Source organism: Zea mays, chromosome 8, assembly GCF_902167145.1.
Source record: "Zea mays cultivar B73 chromosome 8, Zm-B73-REFERENCE-NAM-5.0, whole genome shotgun sequence".
NCBI lineage: Eukaryota > Viridiplantae > Streptophyta > Magnoliopsida > Poales > Poaceae > Zea > Zea mays.
The window spans coordinates 69,773,481-69,794,611 of NC_050103.1; positions in this window are offsets into that span (position 1 = coordinate 69,773,481).

Here is a 21,131-nt window from a genome sequence, read left to right on the forward strand (position 1 = left end):
GGGATTGGTCATCTCTTGGCAGAGGGGTAACATGACTTGTGGGTAAATATGCGCAACCTCTGCAGAGTGTAAAACTGGTATACTAGCCGTGCTCACGATCATGAGCAGCTCGGACACTCACATGATTAATTTATTGAACTAAATTCAATTTGTCATATGCATTGCATCGCAGGTGATGTTGTTACCTTTGTTCTACTACTTAATTGGGTTTGGTATTTACTTATACTTAGTAATTGCTAATAAAATTTTGACCAACTTTAAAAGCAATGCTTAGCTCTAACCATCCTCTTTGGTAAGCCTTACACTTCACGTGAGCTCCCACCTTTGGCGAGTTCATGCACATTATTCCCCACAACTTGTTGAGCTATGAACGTATGTGAGCTCACTCTTGCTGTCTCACACACCCCCCACAGGTCAAGGACAGGTACCGCAGGATGAGGCGCATGGAGGATGCTATGACGAGATCGTTAGAGGTCTAGGTCATCGTCTCCTAGTCAACTTGGGTTGCTGGACCGTTGTCTCCTTATAATGTAATTATTTATTTATTTTGTATAGAACTCCTATTATATAGTAAAGATGTGACATTCGATCCTGTGCCATGATTCATCATATGTGTGAGACTTGGTCCCAGCACTCCTGGTGATTATGTTCGCGCCCGGGTCTTGGTGCCCCGAAACTCGGGTGTGACATCAATAATCAATATATCTCTCGTTTTACCCTATACATTAGGAGTAGTTCTGGTTTAGCCCTTCTCTACCTCAATTCTTCCCCTCTCTTTGGCTCTACATCGATTAGAGTTGTCTAGCGCGGCCTGCCGATCACTAGACAAGGCCTAGGACCTCTCCTCCCCGACGAACTCTGCCGCCCCTGCGCATGTGCGGACCGTCTGGCCTCCAGGCGTGGACCGTCTGGCCCGTCAGGTAGGAACCCGAGCCCTGCGCCAGGTCGCGGGCCATCTGGCCCTAGCCGCGGACCATCCGCGCCTCCACAGAGGGCACCGCCGCCGGTTCTCAACGTAGTGATTGGTGCCTGGTTCGGTGCCAACAAAAATAATGGGTACACAGAGATGACGATATCTCATAATTCTAGGTGTCTCATTTCCTATTGCATGTGTGAGCTCTACACTTAAATTAAATGTTCAAGTTGACTTGTTTCACTATGGAAAAGGGAAAACAATAGGGATATCTTTTGCTTGTTTCTATATACTTGTTCGTTATTAACTGTTTTGTCTCTAATTGCAGCCATGTTCTTCGATTCTGATGAGGCTGAGTACCAAACAACCCCTATCAAGTCTCCCTCCAATCGTGTTAACAGGGGTCTTTTCTTAGATGAAATGGCGCTAAGTCATAGGGAGTGATTTATCCCTTCTCCGCGATTTGGTAGAATGGACGGACGGGTTGGACCTCAACTCCAGCGACGTGGAGTTCCAGAACATTACATCATTTCAAGACCTTCGTCAGTCCTAGTCTGCTGCTAACTACCCCACTACTCCAGTTCATCATGGTCACAGGGGTCTCAGTCATTTTTGATCAGCTGGTATTGGTCGTGGTGTTACAGGCAAAGACCTCAGAGTTCCACAAATGACCAGCGAGGGTCCTAGAGGTGGTCGTGCAGCACGAAGCATCTCCTTTCGTGGACATGGTATACCTCGGCCTATTGGTGCTTCCTCCTCAGGTGGCCGTGGTGCCATCGGTGGTCGTGGTACCAATATTTCAACTCCAAATTCCTCTCACAGTCAAGAGGACAATGACGATTCATTTGCACATGTGACTCCTTTTTTGACATGATCATTCCAATGTTGTACCATTCTTGATTAAATCACAAAGAGCTGATTGTTTGCTGGAATCATATAATCTATAATACAGTAGACACATGAATATGGTTCCATTTTGTGGTTATGTGAAGCTTATTCATCAACTATATCCCTTTCAGTAGAAATGTAGAATACTTTCATAACTGGTTTTTTTGAAATATGTACATAATCTATAATGTGTGTGAACTATTTGCTTGTCTCCTAAAAACGAAAAAAGATTGGTGGCTATTTGCACTATGTATTTTTTGGACATTCATGTTTGCTCTGTCTTTTCATATGGTAGACAGGTGAGACATTTGACAAGGCAAATTGGATGGATCCATACAACAATACTACATTATGTGACCTTTGTGTTGAGCAAATAAAGGCGAGTAATAGGGTTAATGGCTTCATGACTACCAGAGGCTACCATGTCATAACTGAGAGGTATTATCTAAGAACGGGTTTAAGACATTCTAAAACTCAGTTGAAAAATAGATGGGATCAGTTGAAGGGTCTCTATAGCTTTTGGTTGTGGCTCAACAAACAGACATGTCTTGGCCAGGCAAATGGTACTGTTGTTGCTGATGAAGCTTTTTGGAGGTAAAACACAAAGGTACTCAAGAAACCTGCCTTCTATTTTTGTTTTTTGTGACACACAAAAGTACTAATCATTCTGAATTTTGCTAGACTCACTCTAAATGGAAGAAGTTACAATATGGACCACCAGAAAATCTTGATCAACTTCAACAAATGTATGAGCATAGTGTTGTTGATGGTTCATCGTCTTGTATTCCTGGAGAGCATATTAATGAAGGTGACGAAGGTGATGACTTGGATGAGGATATTGCCAGTCTAGCTAGTGGAGCAAGAAAGAAGCGGACGTGCAACACTAGTACTGCAACAAGTCCATTGAAGAGAGGACAAATCCCTATGTTGAAGATTATGAGGGGCATGTGGGGAACTTTGTAGTCTAATAGTGCTGCTACAAAAAGGGTCCTAGAGGGAGAATTAAGGACAAAGTCAATCAAGAAGGCGATGAATCTGGTTAAGGAATGTGGTGCACCTGAAGGAAGTGTTGAGCATTACATGGCTACAAAATTGTTCGTGAAAGCTGAAAACCGAGATATATGTTCTTTACTTTTGAATCAAATGAAGGAAGACTATCTTGGTTAAAGAGAAATTGTCAGGACTATGGGTTGTATTGAGTTAGGAGTTGTCATGAGTGTGTCACAAACCTTTTATATATTGTTGTCATGAACCTTCTATGTGTGTCTACTGTCATGAACCTTTTATGTACACTATCATGAACCTTTTATGAATCTTCTGTGTGTTTCAGATCATATGTATGTGCCTTGAATGATTAAGTTTGTTGATATTTTATTATTGTCTATGTAAATTGATTTTTTCCCAAATGATGAGGATGAGATAGATGACATAGTTTAGGTGGCTCTTGCTGAACTTGAGATGATGGAACAATATGGTGCCTTCATGTCTGCATTTGGTATGTACTATGATGCTACTTTCTTTAATAAAAGAAGCCGTAGGGAACCTCAAGTCACTGGATATGATTTGGTAGTGAGGACACTTAATGATCCTAGAGAGTGCTTTAATATGTTTAGAATGAGTAAGCATATATTTGAAAGTCTTCATGATGTGCTCTCATCAACATATGGATTGCAATCAACATGTCAGATGAGTTCCATAGAAGCTTTAGCCATTTTATTGTGGATCATTGGTGCTCCTCAATCAATTAGACAAGCTTCCAATCATTTTGAGAGGTCAAAAGAGACAATTAGTAGAAAATTTGAAGAAGTGTTACATTGTGTTTATAAGATGTCTGCTGATATCATTAAACCAAAAGATCCAGAATTTTCTTTTGTGCACCCAAGAGTACAAGCTCCCCAATTTTCAACGCATTTCGATAAATGTATTGGAGCTATAGGTGGGACACATGTGCGTGTTGTTGTCCCATCGTCGAAGGTGCTGCAACATAAAGGGTGTCATGGGTATACAACTCAGAATGTATTGGACATATGTGACTTCGATACGAGGTTTACCTTTGTGGTCGCTGGATGGCTAGGGTCAGTTCATGTTATGAGAGTGTTTAATGATGCTCTGCGCAAATATGGCGACAAATTTCCTCATCCTCCTCCTGGTAAATATATATACTACAAAGTTATCTTATTGTCATGGCTTTCTCATTTTCTAATGGTCTAAATTTTTGTAGGAAAATTTTATCTTATTGACTAGGGGTACCCTAACCGTGATGGCTACCTAGCTCCTTACAAGGGAACTAAGTATCATGTACCAGAGTTTCGACAATGCCCTAGACCAAGTGGGAAGAAGGAGTTATTCAATTTTTGTCACTCATCTCTTCGCAACGTCATTGAGCGTTCGTTTGGCGTATTACAGATGAAATGGAGGATATTGTTACACCTACCATCGTACCCAATGGTAAAGCAAACAAAAATTATACTTGCATGCATGACCCTTCATAACTAAAAGTCGCCTAGAGGGGGGGTGGATAGGCGGAATCTGAAATTTACAAACTTAAGCACACACTACAAGTCGGGGTTAGCGTTAGAATTAAATTCGAGTCCGAAAAAGAGAGAAAACAAATCAACCAAGAAATAAAGCGGATGAACACAGTGATTCATTTTACCGAGGTTCGGTTCCAAAGAACCTAGTCCCCGTTGAGGTGGTCACAAAGACCGGGTCTCTTTCAACCCTTTCCCTCTCTCAAACGGACACTTAGACCAAGTGAGCTTTCTCCTTAATCAAACGGGTCACTTAGACCCCGCAAGGACCACCACACACTGGATGTCTCTTGCTTTGATTACAAGTCACTTGAGAATAAGAATGGGAAGAGAAGAAAGCATGATTGCAAAAGCCAAGCGACAAGAGTGACAAATAACACACAGATTACTCTCTCTCTCAAGCAACTAATCACTAATGATTACTTGTCTCAATTGTGGAACTTGGAGAGATAGGAAGCTTTGATTGTGTCTTGGAATGGATTGCTAGCTCTTGTATTGAATGTGAAGGATTGGAATGCTTGGATGTAGTGAATGGAGGTGGTTGGGGTTGTATTTATAGCCCCAACCACTTCCTAGTCGTTGCTTCATTTCTGCCAACCGCGGACGGTCTGCGCCCCTGGTCTAGACGGTCCACCCCTGTACATCAACAGCTGAAATCCCAATGGTCAGCAGTAACGGCTATATCAACGACTATAAAGCATTTAATGTGTCGTCAGATGTCAGATAAAGCAGTCGCGGACGGTCCGGTCGTGCACCCCGGATGGTCCGCGAGGACGCTAAAAATCCGTTTTACCGAACCCGTCACCTTCGGGTTTTTCTGGTTTTCACCGACCGGACGGTCCGCGCTTAGGCCGAACAGTCGATTTAGAATAGTTGTAGATGAACTTATGCACCTGTGAAATGATCAACTAGGCAGACTGGTTAGTCCACAAGGTTTGTGATGGTCGTCAAACACCAAAATCGATTATAGGAAATGTTGTTCCCTTTCAATCTCCCCCTTTTTGGTGATTGATGCCAACACAAACCAAAGCAAATATAAAGTGTAAAAATGTAACTAGTTTGCTTTTTGACAGATGTGCATAAGTTATTTTGAAATGAAAGCATTTCTAAGTATATAAGTTTGATTTGATATTTAACATTTTGGACCACATTTGCACCACTTGTTTTGTTTTTGCAAGTTCTTTTGGGAAAATCTTTTCAAAGTATTTTGCAAATAGTCAAAGGTAGATGAATAAGATTTGAAATTTCTCCCCCTGTTTCAAATGCTTTTTCTTTGACTTAACCAAAAACTCCCCCTGAATGAAATTCTCCTCTTAGTTTTCAAGAGGGTTTTACCAATTGGAAATATATTTGAGATGCTAGATAAAACTTATTCCAATTGAAAATGTCATACCCATTTGAAATATATCAATAACAAGATACCAATTGAAAACTAAAGTTTTGAAATTTATGGTGGTGCGATCCTTTTGCTTTGGGCTAATACTCTCTCCCCCTTTGGCATGAACCGCAAAAAACAGAGACTTTTGAGAGCCCTTTTTACTTTCTCCTCCATTGGTGAATAGAATATGAGTGAAGATTATACCAATCGATGAGTGGTGTGGAGTGACGGTGAAGGATAAATGTGTAACACCTCAGGTGTTACTTAGAGTTTTCACTCAAGACTACACAAGTAAGCCCATCATCACATGTGACTTAAGTTGGGAAAAGTACACCAAATTTGGAGCTCAAGATCCTAAGAAAGTGCAACCCATCCTAGAAGTCATACCTTGGCTTATCATGCACATATAATGGGGAGAATTGCCCAAACCCTAATTCAATCCCCTTTGGACAAGTGGAGCACTAGAAGTAAGTATGATCAAAAGGCTATGAAAACCACATGGTCATGACTTGGGCCAATTATAAAAGTTGTAGTACACTTGATACCCTACAAATGATAGTAAGAAAGTGACCCCAAAAAGATTTCAGAAAAACCCCAAAAGGTTCACCAAAGGGATGAGCATAAAAGGAAAATCAGAATTTTCTAAGTCCAAAAATCAAACCCTTTGCAAGGATCAAACATGTTCACCTTGATCCCAAACTCAAAACCACTTGGCCCAATTGACAAAGTGGCACCAAAATACCTCTAGACACCCTGGAAAAGTTTGAACCCAACCCTAAGTCGTTTGACACGACTTGGCACAAGATTTGTCTCGGTTTGGATAGCTAGGACAAAGACAACTTCCCACCCCCATATCTCTCTAACCCGACCACATCTCCCCTTGGAACTCATATGAACTAGGTAGCTCTAGGTGCGGGGAAGAGATCTCTCACAGGTCGTAGGGCAAGATTCGCACGTTTTGGCCGCTTAGCAGAGGGTAGAACAAGAATAGAAGCAAAGAGCCACGTGTTCGACGCGCTCTGAGCTCCCAGAGCACGCCCGACGCCCGCCCCCGCATGCCCCGCGTCGCGCCAAAGCCGAGCCGGCGCCGTTGCCCGCGCCTATAAAGCCCCTAGGGACTTCGACCGTACTCCTCTGCACACGCTCTACCTCACCGGAGCACCAGATCACCGGCATTGCCCCGCGCATGGCGTGCCCGCGGCCACCCGATCCCCCGCCACCATAGACCAGCCAGCAGAGCCTCTCCTAGCCACATCCGACCCTCGGAGTAGACCGTGCATGCCTCAGTGAAGCTCCCCGAGCAAGGAATCAAACTTTGCCTCGCCGGAGAAGCCAGTCCACGGTCGCCGGACTTCACCCGACCGTCGGTGAACGTAGACCGAGCTCCATGGTGAGTTATTCTTCAATTCCTTGCAAGTGTCGACTCATCAACACCCTGTGAAGCTCCCCGTGCGCTTGGTTTCACCGGAATCGCCGTGGTTAGGCCGGAACACTCGCCGCCGACGAGTTCACCCGCCTGCGCACGTGGACCGGTCGATTCCGACCACCACCGCCGTTGAGCCGTACCTCGCTGTGACCGCCAGGACCTCCCGGAGCCAACCCCGCCCCTTGCCGGACCTCTCTCGCCGCCGGTAAGCCGCGCCACCCCTTTTCCTTCCGCGGTTACTGTTTTCATAAGGGGAGGGACCTCGAGGGAGAAGAAGAAAAGGCCAGGGGGTTTTGTGCGCTGTCAGCGACTCAAGGGAATAGTGGCATAGGGGTATAACTCAAGGGATTAGTTTAGAAAGAACCCAGGGTCTTCGATGCAAAGTAGATTCCCACAAAACCTTTTTAATATTCTGATTTAAATGCAACCAGAACTTGAGAAATTCATAACTTCAGTTTGGTTCATCCAAATCAAGTCAAACCAATTTTGCTAGATCCTAAATAATAAAAACTACTTAGGAAAAATATAAAACCCCTAAGTGTTGCAGAAAACTTTAGAGTTATGATTTAATTGATTATCTGGTCAAAAGCTAAAGAAAATAAGGAAAAATAGCTACACTATTAGACTGGGGTTAAGAAAATTCAGAGAAGTACTTAATCACTTTCTAACCTGTTAAAAATAATAAACCCCTCTGTACACCAAATTAAGGTAGAGTTTGCCATTTAAAGCCTTTTTAGCCTAAAGTTAGAGATATTATAAAAGGTAGTTTAAAATAAGAACCAGGGAGCACTCACATTTTTGTTGGCTCCCTTATTTAGTGTAGTTCACTAGAAAAATTTATTATACCTTTGTTTAGTACAAAAGAAAGGAGATATCTTTTAAATTAGAAAAACAAGGAAAACTTAGAAAAACCCTAAAAAAATAACACTAAGGAGAAAACACCCCAAACCTTGGGATAACTAATGTTTTGTTATTGTAAACATAGAAAAATTATGAGTTCTGTTGTTTGACATTTTTTCAAATAACAAGTTAGTTATAAGTATCTTTTTAGCATTAAACTTTAGAAAATCATAACTAAATTACCACTAAGTAACCTTCTGTGATTTTTGGCACAGAAGCAAGTTATTACCTATTGATACCAGCAAAAATGACTCTTAGTACAGAACCCACCCCTAGGTAAGAGTTGTGGTGCAAAGTGCCCCTTTGCCCCAACTTTTGTTATTTTTGTCCAGGGCATATTCTATTTATTCTGAACCTCAAATTTATAGGACAGACTACAGTGACAAATAGTAACCCACTGTAATTTTTACAGAATTTTTGGAAAAATTTAAATCACTGTTGTAGTTCAAACCCACACTAAAATTCATAAATAGAAAATGAAAAGGGGAATTAATAGTGGAGACTAATGTTACCCTAACCAAACCAGCAAAACCCCTTAAGTGCCTACTAAAACATTTAAGAGGCAATCCAAGTCTTAATTCATTATGCTTAGGTAAAATCTCAAACCTAAATTGGTAAGCATAAACCACTAAGAGCCTCTTATAACCAGGAAACCCTAAGTTATTCACTAACTTAGTTTTCTTCATTTAGCATAATGATTTCTAAATCCTGCATAATCATAGCATACATGTTTCTTACTCATTGCATTCGATAGATTGCAACCTCGCTGACGGAGAATACATCCTCGTGCCGGAGCAAGGAGTTGCTCAGGAGGTAGCCCCGGATCCAGCACTAGAGCCTGCCCCAGAGGATCTGCCTGCCCCAGCTTTGGAAGGCAAGCCCCGGTTTTATGCATAACCTATTTATTATGCTATTTTACTACACTTAACGTTTGTAGGCTTGTACTGTGCACTTAAGTGTAGGAGTTGACTGAAACCTTAGTTGCATGAACTCAGGATACCTTTTGAGATGGATACTAGTATGCTAGGGCGAGTAGCTGCTTTATTAATCAGGGATCTCGGTAGAAGTCGAGTGATTTTTGTAGCACTCGCGCGAGGTCAAGAAATTGGTTGTATCCATTTTGATATCGTAATGATGGTGGTCTGTGGACAACGGTCCATGGGGATGCGTTTTCTACGAGACAGAAATTGGAATAAGGATTAAGGTGTGGTACCGTGTGTCAAGCGTTTGAATGTACTAAGCACATACCGAGAAATATGGTAAATCGGTAAGCCTAGTACCTGATTGAACCTGCCAGCAGACATATCCCCTCACGCGACCTGAGACGTGGTCTCCCATTTTGGTTATGGTGGGTACAAGTGCGGTCACTGCACGACGGCAGTCGGGGTCAGTGAGGCATTGTACGCCAAGGCGGTGAGCCCTGATCTGTTGCGAGGGAATCGACGGGGACGGTTGATGTGTGTGGGGACGGAGTGCCTCGCAACGTCGTGTATTTAGGTTTACCTTGCAAGGTTTAAAAACTCAATTCGAATCGTCTGCTTCTCGCAGCTAATGAGACTGCTTGATCCATGCTGCTACATTGAGTAACAAGTGGAAATGTGATGACTTGGCAAAAGTTGTTGATTGCTAAATGTTTGATACCATATATGATTAGATAGGTATACATTTAGTCTTAAGAGAGTCACACTAAAACTTGACAAAGCTAAAACTTGGTTTATAGACTCAGCTAGTGCTTTTGGCAACCAAACCCCTCAGCCAAACAGTTGCATGTCTAGAGGTAGAGGAGTAGACTCCGCACACCGGGTAAGTCTAGCTGAGTATTAGTATACTCAGCCTTGCTTGTGGCATAATTTTATAGGTTCACTGGAGGACATGGTTGCTGGAGTGACTTGGCCGTCCATCTTGCCACCGGGATGGACAGTCGAGTGGGACCCTGCCTCGGCTGAGGAGGAGCATGAGGAGTGATGGGACAGGCTTCCCCATCTCTCTGTTTATTTATTGTTAGTTTTATTCCGCTGCATTCCGAACAATGATGACTACTTTTGCTAAAACTCCGATGATGATGTAATAACTTTAAATACTCCTCAATGTATGGTTTTATGCTTTATTGTATTTGCTCTGTGCCTCACCATCGAGTGAGTATGTGGTACTTGATCCTGTCAGTGGCCTTGTCGGACTAGATCCGAGGGATTGACGTGTTATTCCCATTTAAGTGTGGTCTAGCCTCTAAGGCGGGACTTAGGCACTTAAGTTGGAATAATTCGGGTAGTTCTGCCACAGCTGGTATCGGAGCTCGTACCATCACAGAGGAATCAATAAACTATAAATACCATCCTTTTTCAAAGTAAAACTTAGTAGAAACAAATGTTGGATAGATTGTAGGACGATCAGGATAGACCTAGGACGTGGAGCCTTAGGATGATAGAGGGGTAGCTAGGTGGCTAATTGAGTAAGCCCTACATGCTACAATAAGGGATGGGAGTTCCTTCCTATTCCCTCTAAGTTGATGTGAGGTCGTTTAGGACGAGCATGCATGCATCATGTAATCAAACGACTTGGTAACTAATTAAGAATTTCAAAACAATACGAGGCATAATAGCACAAGATAAACTACACCATGTAATATGGTTATAACCCGAGAGAGGCCAAGTTTTGATTCCTTTTTCTTTTATACTTCTTTTTCTTTTTCACTTACGCTGAAACGTACACAGATGACTTCTCACGGATCCTCAGACGAAGGGAATGCACAGTCCCACACGGATGGACTTGCACGAGAGGGTTTCCCCGTATCTTGTGGGAGGTACTTCAGGGAGCTGGTTAGACGACGCCTCCCCAGTATGCGGTGCAGCTGTTCGAGAAGCACCGAGTGCCCCGTTGTAGGGTGAGGATGACCCTAGAGCCTCATCCCCTACAGCCAGGCTAGCGTTCGCTGGACTCTGAGTCTTTGGATACAGGGCCGAGGATACTATCGAGGCAATTGCTCTTCACGGACTGACCACCTTCTGCGGATTCCACCCCTTGGAGCTGTCCACTCACCCCATTGGTTTGTTCCCTGCGGAAAAGGAGGACGACCCAATGTGGAAGGATCGAGTGGAGCATGCCAAGGATATATGGGCTATCTACCCAGGTCAGACTGCTCACTTGACGGTGCGGTGCATGAATGCCCTGTATCGTCTACAAGTGATGCGAGGAGAGACCATGTCTCATCTGATGGCACTGTTGGAGGCTACCAAGATCACCTTGGATAACAGGGAGGAACTTGTGGTAGATTTGTCCACTGAGATGGTGGAAAAAGACTTGCAAGTGGAACAATTGTCAAATGAAATCCAAGAGCTTGAGGAGCTAGTGGGCACCAGGGAGAACACCATTGAAGTTCTCGAGGATCAGCTAATCAACACTCAGCAGCAGCTTGCGGAGGCTAACCAGCACCTGGATATGCACCACTAGGAGATCTAGGACATGGAGGCCAACGAGGATGTCGACATCGAAGGAGGAGAGGAGCCTGCCTCCAGCTTGGACACTGCTGGCTCAGGGAGACCACCTTCCCCCGAGTCGAGCGTTGCCTCGTTTGCTCACTAGGTCGCGGAGATAGAGTTAGAAGTCTGTGGCGGTAAAACTCCTCGAGGCTAGCTTAGCTTTTGCACCCTTGGGGTACTAGGCTAGATAGAGTTGAGTCTTTTGAGTTATTTATGTAATCATGACAAACTCTTTTGGAAGCATGGTTGATGAATGATGTCAGCCTTAATTTAAGAAGAAAAGTTTATGCCATGTGGAATCTTTTATAATTATGCAAGAATATATTGGTTTTACCCTTTTGACTCTTTCACCACGATTGAACCTTGAACCTCAGAAATGTGATATTGAGAATATACATGATTTTTCAGATGGCAGGGAGAGCGCGTCGTGGACAGAATGAGCGCATTCCTCCGCCACCGCCACCGCCTCCTACTCTGCAAGAGCTGATGGCTCAGCAGAACGAGATTCTGTGACAGTTGGCGCAGCGTCAGCCGCCACCTCAGCATTATGGTGGTGGTGATCATCAGTGTCACCCCGCAGCAGCCACTTATCAGGAGTTCCTCAGTACCCAGCCACCGTTGTTCACCAGGGCAGAGGACCCACTTGATGCTGATGTATGGCTAAGAGTGGTGGAATCCAAATTCCCACTACTCAATGGAGTTTGTTCAGAGGCGACTAAGGTTAGGTTCGCCACCCAGCAGCTTCGCGGACCCGTGCGGACATGGTGGGACCACTATCTTGCTATGCAGCCAGTTGACCATGAAGTAGAATGGAGAGAGTTCAAGGCAGCTTTCAGGGGACATCATATACCAGCAGGCATTATGGACCGAAAGCTCAATGAGTTTCTGGCACTCACTCAAGGGAACCGGACAGTGTTACAATATGCTCAGGCCTTCAATGACCTATGCCAGTATGCCGGGTATCATGCAGATACTGATGAGAAGAAGAGGGACAGATTCCAGAGGGGGCTCAGCACTAAGCTCCACAACTGTCTCAACACAGTCAGGGCCAACAGCTATAATGAGTTAGTCAACATGGCCATTTCTTAGGAGGACTGTATCACAGCTCGTCAAGCAGAGAAGAAGAGGAAGACCCCTGTGGCAGGACCTTCAGCTCAGCCACAGCGCTTCAGGATTGTCTCTGACACTCAGAACAGGGGACCCCAGCAGCAGCAAGGATGTTGGGTGATTCGACCCCAATAGCAGCAGCAGGCACCCACCCGCTCTCAGCCCCCAGTGCAGAGGAACAATCAGCAGCAGCAGTACCGTCAGGCAAATGACAACAGGTGTTTCACTTGTGGTAACACCGAACATTATGCTAAGAATTGCCCCAGAAACCAGCAGAGACAGGGACAGAATGCCAACCAGAACCAAGGCAAAAGGCAGAAGGTGCAAGTAAGGCAAGGCAGGCGGAACTTCACCACCATGGCTGATATTCCAGAGGGAGCACCCGTCATGACTGGTACCTTTTCAGTTTTGAATTATCTTGCTATTATTCTTTTTGATTCTGGTGCATCACACAGTTTTATCAGTACCAAATTTAGTGCCAAGTGCCAATTACCTTTTCACCACACCAATGGGGGTATTACAATTTCAACACCAGGAGGCAGGGTTGCCACCTACCAAATCAACAAGAATGTGCCTATAAAGTTTGGTAGTCCGATAATCAAAACCAACCTCCTCATTTTGGGTTTGGATAGCGTGGATATCATATTGGGAACTAACTGGTTAACCAGAAATCAGGCAGTAATTGATATTGCAGCAAGGGCCATTGAGGTGCACTCGCCTACTTATGGTGAAACCACATTATATCTGCCCACTCAGGGTTGTACCCGTTCCTGTGCCTTCGTTATGATAGAATCCCCGGTTGAGAGAATCTCCGTAGTCTGCGACTACCCAGATTTCTTTCCTGACGAATTGCCGGGAATGCCACCCGACAGAGACATAGAGTTCGCGATTGAATTGCAACCTGGGACTGCTCCTATATCCAAGAGACCCTATAGGATGCCTCCCGCGGAATTAGCAGAGTTGAAAAAGCAACTACAAGAATTGTTGGACAAGGGATTCATTCGCCCAAGTATTTCACCCTGGGGATGTCCGACCTTATTTGTGAAGAAAAAGCATGAGAGTTTGAGAATGTGTGTCGATTACCGCCCTCTCAATGCGGTGACCATCAAGAACAAATACCCACTGCCCTGCATTGATGTTTTGTTTGATCAGTTGGTGGGAGCCAAAGTGTTCTCCAAGATAGACCTTCGCTCGGGTTACCATTAGATCAAGATCTGTGCCAGTGATATTCCCAAGACAGCTTTCTCTACCAGATATGGGCTTTATGAGTTTTTGGTGATGTCTTTTGGGCTGACCAATGCCCCGGCTTATTTCATGTATCTGATGAACTCAGTGTTCATGCCAGAACTAGACAAATTTGTGGTGGTTTTCATTGATGACATTCTGGTGTATTCCAAAAATGAAGTCGAGCACACTAAGCATTTACATATCGTACTTCAGAGACTGCGTGACCATCAGTTGTATGCTAAATTGTCCAAATGTGATTTCTGGCTGAAGGAGATAAAATTTCTGGGTCACACGATTTCTCAGGATGGGATATCAGTTGATCCTGAGAAGGTACAAGAAGTAATGGATTGGAAACCTCCTACCACAGTGCGGCAGATTCGGAGTTTTCTGGGATTGGCAGGGTATTATCGACAATTTATTCCGGATTTCTCCAGAATTGCGAAGCCAATGGCTGAACTGTTGAAGAAGGGAGTCAAGTATGAATGGAGCCAGAAGTGTGAGGATGCCTTTCATACACTGAGGCAGCACTTGACAACAGCACCAGTTCTAGCTCAACCTGACAACACCAAGCCCTTTGAAGTTTATTGTGATGCTTCCGGTACTGGATTGGGATGTGTCTTAATGCAAGACAACGGAGTCATTGCTTATGCCTCCCGAGCACTCAGACCCCATGAGCAGAACTACCCCACACATGATCTGGAGTTAGCAGCTGTGGTTCATGCTCTCAAGATATGGAGACATTACTTGATGGGAGCTCACTGTAACATTTACACTGATCATAAGTGTCTCAAATATATCTTCACCCAGGCTGATCTTAATATGAGGCAGAGAAGATGGTTAGAGCTAATCAAGGACTATGATTTGGAGGTGCATTACCATCCTGGCAAAGCCAATGTTGTGGCAGATGCCTTAAGCAGGAAAGCCCAGTGCAATTGTATGAACATGGATGCAAGAGTCACCACCTTATGTGATGAGTTGTGCAAGTTGAGCATAGAAGTCGTTTCCTCCGGTGCTTTAAGTTATATTTCAGTAGAGCCCACCTTACATGAGCAAATAATCATGGCACAGATTGGTGACAAGGGTGTTCAAGTTATCAAGGAAATGATCAAACAAAAGGTGGACAAATACAAATGCTTCTGTTAGGACAGCAAAGGAATCCTATGGTTTGGAGACCGATTGGTTGTTCCCAAGAACCCTGAGCTCAGAAAGAAGATATTGGATGAGGATCACCTTTCAAAATTCTCCATGCACCCCGGCAGTAATAAGATGTATCATGACCTCAGATCCTTATACTGGTGGACCAGAATGAAGAGGGAAATTGCTAAGTATATCTCCGAATGTGACACCTGCCAGAGAGTCAAGGCCAGTCATTTGAAGGTAGCAGGCACTTTGCAACCCCTTCCCATACCATCTTGGAAATGAGAGGACATTTGCATGGATTTTATCGTGGGATTGCCCAATACCTCCCGGCACCATGATTCCATTTGGGTCATTGTGGACAGATTGACCAAGACAGCTCATTTCTTGCAGTTACACACCACCCACAGGACGAAAAAGTATGCTGAAATTTACATTGACCAGATAATCCGCTTGCATGGAATACCAAGGACTATAGTATCTGACAGAGGAGCACCGTTCGTGGCACGATTTTGGGAGCAATTGCAGGAGTCACTTGGGACCCATGTGGTAAGAAGCTCAGCATACCATCCTCAAACAGATGGTCAGACAGAAAGGGTGAATCAGATCTTGGAAGACATGTTGAGGGCATGTGTGCTACACTATGGAAAGGATTGGGACAAGTGTCTTCCTTTGGCAGAGTTCTCTTATAATAACAGCTATCAGTCCAGCCTAAAGATGGCACCTTTTGAGGTCTTGTATGGGAGAAGGTGTAGGACACCACTAAATTGGTCACAAGCTAGGGAGAGGGAAATATTTGGACCAGACTTGGTACTTGAAGCAGATGAAAAGGTCAGAGTCATTAAGAAGAACCTAGAAGCTTCTCAGGCTAGGCAAAAGAGCTATCATGACAAGAGAAGGAAGCCTCTACAGTATGGAGTGGGAGATCATGTTTATCTTAAGGTGTCACCCACCAAAGGTGTGCAGAGATTTGGAATCAAGGGCAAGTTAGCTCCTCGCTACATTGGACCCTATGAGATCAAGGAAACTTGTGGACCTGTAGCATATCAATTGAAGTTGCCACCCCACATGTCTGCAGTTCATGATGTGTTCCATGTATCCCAGCTGCGGAAATGTGTCCGCTTACCCACTGAAGTGCTACCTGAACCAGAAATTGAGATAGAACCAGACATGTCTTATCAAGAGCACCCCGTAAAGGTATTGGACCAAAAGGAGAGATCAACGCGGGCAAGGTCGATCAGAATGTATAAGGTTCAGTGGAGTCACCATTCAGTAGAAGAGGCTACATGGGAGACTGAGGATTTTCTACGTTCTCGCTTCCCTGACTTTCTGCCCAAAGGAGTCGGTACGTAATCCAAAACCCCACCCCCACCTGCCCTTTGAATCTAAAACTTCCTTTTGAAGTCGCAAAGAGAATGACATTCGAAGAGCAGTTAACTAGAGAAACTTGGATAAAGGAAGGAACAACACACCAGCACACCTTCTTGGCACCCCTCCAAAGGACTCTACCTAAAATCTCGGGACGAGATTCCTTTAAGGGGGGAGGGCTGTAACACCTCAGGTGTTACTTAGAGTTTTTCACTCAAGACTACACAAGTAAGCCCATCATCACATGTGACTTAAGTTGGGAAAAGTACACCAAATTTGGAGCTCAAGATCCTAAGAAAGTGCAACCCATCCTAGAAGTCATACCTTGGCTTATCATGCACATATAATGGGGAGAATTGCCCAAACCCTAATTCAATCCCCTTTGGACAAGTGGAGCACTAGAAGTAAGTATGATCAAAAGGCTATGAAAACCACATGGTCATGACTTGGACCAATTATAAAAGTTGTAGTACACTTGATACCCTACAAATGATAGTAAGAAAGTGACCCCAAAAAGATTTCAGAAAAACCCCAAAAGGTTCACCAAAGGGATGAGCATAAAAGGAAAATCAGAATTTTCTAAGTCCAAAAACCAAACCCTTTGCAAGGATCAAACATGTTCACATTGACCCCAAACTCAAAACCACTTGGCCCAATTGACAAAGTGGCGCCAAAATACCTCTAGAACACCCTGGAAAAGTTTGAACCCAACCCTAAGTCGTTTGACACGACTTGGCACAAGATTTGTATCGGTTTGGACAGCTAGGACAAAGACAACTTCCCACCCCCATATCTTTCTAACTCGACCACATCTCCCCTTGGAACTCACATGAACTAGGTAGCCCTAGGTGCAGGGAAGAGATCTCTCACAGGTCTTAGGGCAAGATTCGCATGTTTTGGCCGCTCAGCAGAGGGTAGAACAAGAACAGAAGCAAAGAGCCACGTGTTCGACGCGCTCTGAGCTCGCCAGAGCACGCCCGACGCCCGCCCCCGCGTGCCCCGCATCGCGCCAAAGCCAAGCCGGTGCCGTTGCCCGCGCCCGCGCCTATAAAGCCCCCAGGGACTTCGACCGTACTCCTCCGCACGCGCTCGACCTCACCGGAGCACCAGATCACCGGCATTGCCCCGCGCACGGCGTGCCCGCGGCCACCCGATCCCCCGCCACCATAGACCAGCCAGCAGAGCCTCTCCCAGCCACGTCCGACCCTCGGAGTAGACCGTGCATGCCTCAGTGAAGCTCCCCGAGCAAGGAATCAAACTTTGCCTCGCCGGAGAAGCCAGTCCACGGTCGCCGGACTTCACCCGACTGCCGGTGAACGTAGACCGAGCTCCACGGTGAGTTATTCTTCAATTCCTTGCACGTGTCGACTCATCAACACCCTATGAAGCTCCCCGTGCACTTGGTTTGACCGGAATCGCCGTGGTTAGGCCGGAACACTCGCCGCCGACGAGTTCACCCGCCTGCGCACGTGGACCGGCCGATTCCGACCACCATCACCGTCGAGCCGTACCTTGCTGTGACCGCCAGGACCTCCTGGAGCCAACCCCGCCCCTCGCCGGACCTCTCTCGCCGCCGGTAAGCCGTGCCACCCCTTTTCCTTCCGCGGTTATTGTTTTCATAAGGGGAGGGACCTCGGGGAGAAGAAGAAAAGGCCAGGGGGTTTTGTGCGCTGTCAGCGACTCAAGGGAATAGTGGCGCAGGGGTATAACTGAAGGGATTAGTTTAGAAAGAACCCAGGGTCTTCGATGCAAAGTAGATTCCCACAAAACCTTTTTAATATTCTGATTTAAATGCAACCAGAACTTGAGAAATTCATAACTTCAGTTTGGTTCATCCAAATCAAGTCAAACCAATTTTGCCAGATCCTAAATAATATAAACTACTTAGGAAAAATATAAAACCCCTAAGTGTTGCAGAAAACTTTAGAGTTATGATTTAATTGATTATCTGGTCAAAAGCTAAAGAAAATAAGGAAGAATAGCTACACTATTAGACTGGGGTTAAGAAAATTCAGAGAAGTACTTAATCACTTCCTAACCTGTTTAAAAATAATAAACCCCTCTGTACACCAAATTAAGGTAGAGTTTGCCATTTAAATCATTTTTAGCCTAAAGTTAGAGAAATTATAAAAGGTAGTTTAAAATAAGAACCAGGGAGCATCCACATTTTTGTTGGCTCCCTTATTGAGTGTAGTTCACTAGAAAAATTTATTATACCTTTGTTTAGTACAAAAGAAAGGAGATACCTTTTAAATTAGAAAAACAAGGAAAACTTAGAAAACCCTAGAAAAATAACACTGGGGAGAAAACACCCCAAACCTTGGGATAACTAATGTTTTGTTATTGTAAACATTTAAAAGTTATGAGTTCTGTTGTTTGACATTTTTTCAAATAACAAATTAGTTATAAGTATCTTTTTAGCACTAAACTTTAGAAAATCATAACTAAATAACCACTAAGTAACCTTCAGTGATTTTTGGCACAAAAGCATGTTATTACCTATTGATACCAGCAAAAATGACTCTTAGTACAGAACCCACCCCTAGATAAGAGTTGTGGTGCAAAGTGACCCCTTTGCCCCAACTTTTGTTATTTTTGTCCAGGGCATATTCTATTTATTCTGAACCTCAAATTTATACGACAGACTACAGTGACAAATAGTAACCCACTGTAATTTTTACAGAATTTTTGGAAAAAGTTAAATCACTGTTGTAGTTCAAACCCACACTAAAATTCATAAATAGAAAATGAAAAGGGGAATTAATAGTGGAGACTAATGTTACCCTAACCAAACCAGCAAAACCCCTTGAGTGCCTACTAAAACATTTAAGAGGCAATCCAAGTCTTAATTCATTATGCTTAGGTAAAATCTCAAACCTAAATTGGTAAGCATAAACCACTAAGAGCCTCTTATAACCAGGAAACCCTAAGTTATTCACTAACTTAGTTTTCTTCATTTAGCATAATGTTTTCTAAATCCTGCATAATCATAGCATACATGTTTCTTACTCATTGCATTCGATAGATTGCAACCTCGCTGACGGAGAATACATCCTCGTGCCGGAGCAAGGAGTTGCTCAGGAGGTAGCCCCGGATCCAGCACCAGAGCCTGCCCTAGAGGATCTGCCTGCCCCAGCTTTGGAAGGCAAGCCCCGGTTTTATGCATAACCTATTTATTATGCTATTTTACTACACTTAACGTTTGCAGGCTTGTACTGTGCACTTAAGTGTAGGAGTTGACTGAAACCTTAGTTGCATGAACTCAGGATACCTTTTGAGATGGATACTAGTATGCTAGGGCGAGTAGCTGCTTTATTAATCAGGGATCTCGGTAGAAGTCGAGTGATTTTTGTAGCACTCGTGCGAGGTCAAGAAATTGGTTGTATCCATTTTGATATCATAATGATGGTGGTCTGTGGACAACGGTCCATGGGGATGCGTTGTCTACGAGACGGAAATTGGAATAAGGATTAAGGTGCGGTACCGTGTGTCAAGCGTTTGAATGTACTAAGCACATACTGAGAAATATGGTAAATCGGTAAGCCTAGTACCTGATTGAACCTACCAGCAGACATATCCCCTCACGCAACCTGAGACGTGGTCTCCCATTCCGGTTATGGTGGGTACAAGTGCGGTCACTGCACGACGGCAGTCGGGGTCAGTGAGGCATTGTATGCCAAGGCGGTGAGCCCTGATCTGTTGCCAGGGAATCGACGGGGACGGTTGATGTGTGTGGGGACGGAGTGCCTCGCCACGTCGTGTGTTTAGGTTTACCTTGCAAGGTTTAAAAACTCGATTCGAATTGTCTGCTTCTCGCAGCTAATGAGACTGCTTGATCCATGCTGCTACATTGAGTAACAAGTGGAAATGTGATGACTTGGCAAAAGTTGTTGATTGCTAAATGTTTGATACCATGTATGATTAGATAGGTATACATTTAGTCTTAAGAGAGTCACACTAAAACTTGACAAAGCTAAAACTTGGTTTATAGACTCAGCTAGTGCTTTTGGCAACCAAACCCCTCAGCCAAACAATTGCATGTCTAGAGGTAGAGGAGTAGACTCCTCACACCGGGTAAGTCTAGCTGAGTATTAGTATACTCAGCCTTGCTTGTGGCATAATTTTACAGGTTCTCTGGAGGACATGGTTGCTGGAGTGACTTGGCCGTCCATCTTGCCACAGGGATGGACAGTCGAGTGGGACCCTGCCTCGGCTGAGGAGGAGCATGAGGAGTGATGGGACAGGCTTCCCCATCTCTCTGTTTATTTATCGTTAGTTTTATTCCGCTGCATTCCGAACAATGATGATTACTTTTGCTAAAACTCCGATGATGATGTAATAACTTTAAATACTCCTAAATGTATGGTTTTATGCTTTATTGTATTTGCTCTGTGCCTCACCATCGAGTGAGTATGTGGTACTTGATCCTGTCAGTGGCCTGGTCGGACTAGATCCGAGGGATTGACGTGTTATTCCCATTTAAGTGTGGTCTAGCCTCTAAGGCGGGACTTAGGCACTTAAGTTGGAATAATTCGGGCAGTTCCGCCACAAAATGATACCGATAGAGTGGAGTGGAAGCCTTGTCTTCGCCGAGGACTCCATTTCCCTTTCGATCTATGACTTAGTAGAAATACACTTGAATACACATTAGTCATAGCCTCGGTACATAAATAATAAGAATTATGCATTTGTACCAAAGTGAAAGAGATGTGATCAAAGGTATATAAATGAGCTATGTGTGCAATGTTTAAATCAAAATTCCGAGAATCAAGAATGTTTA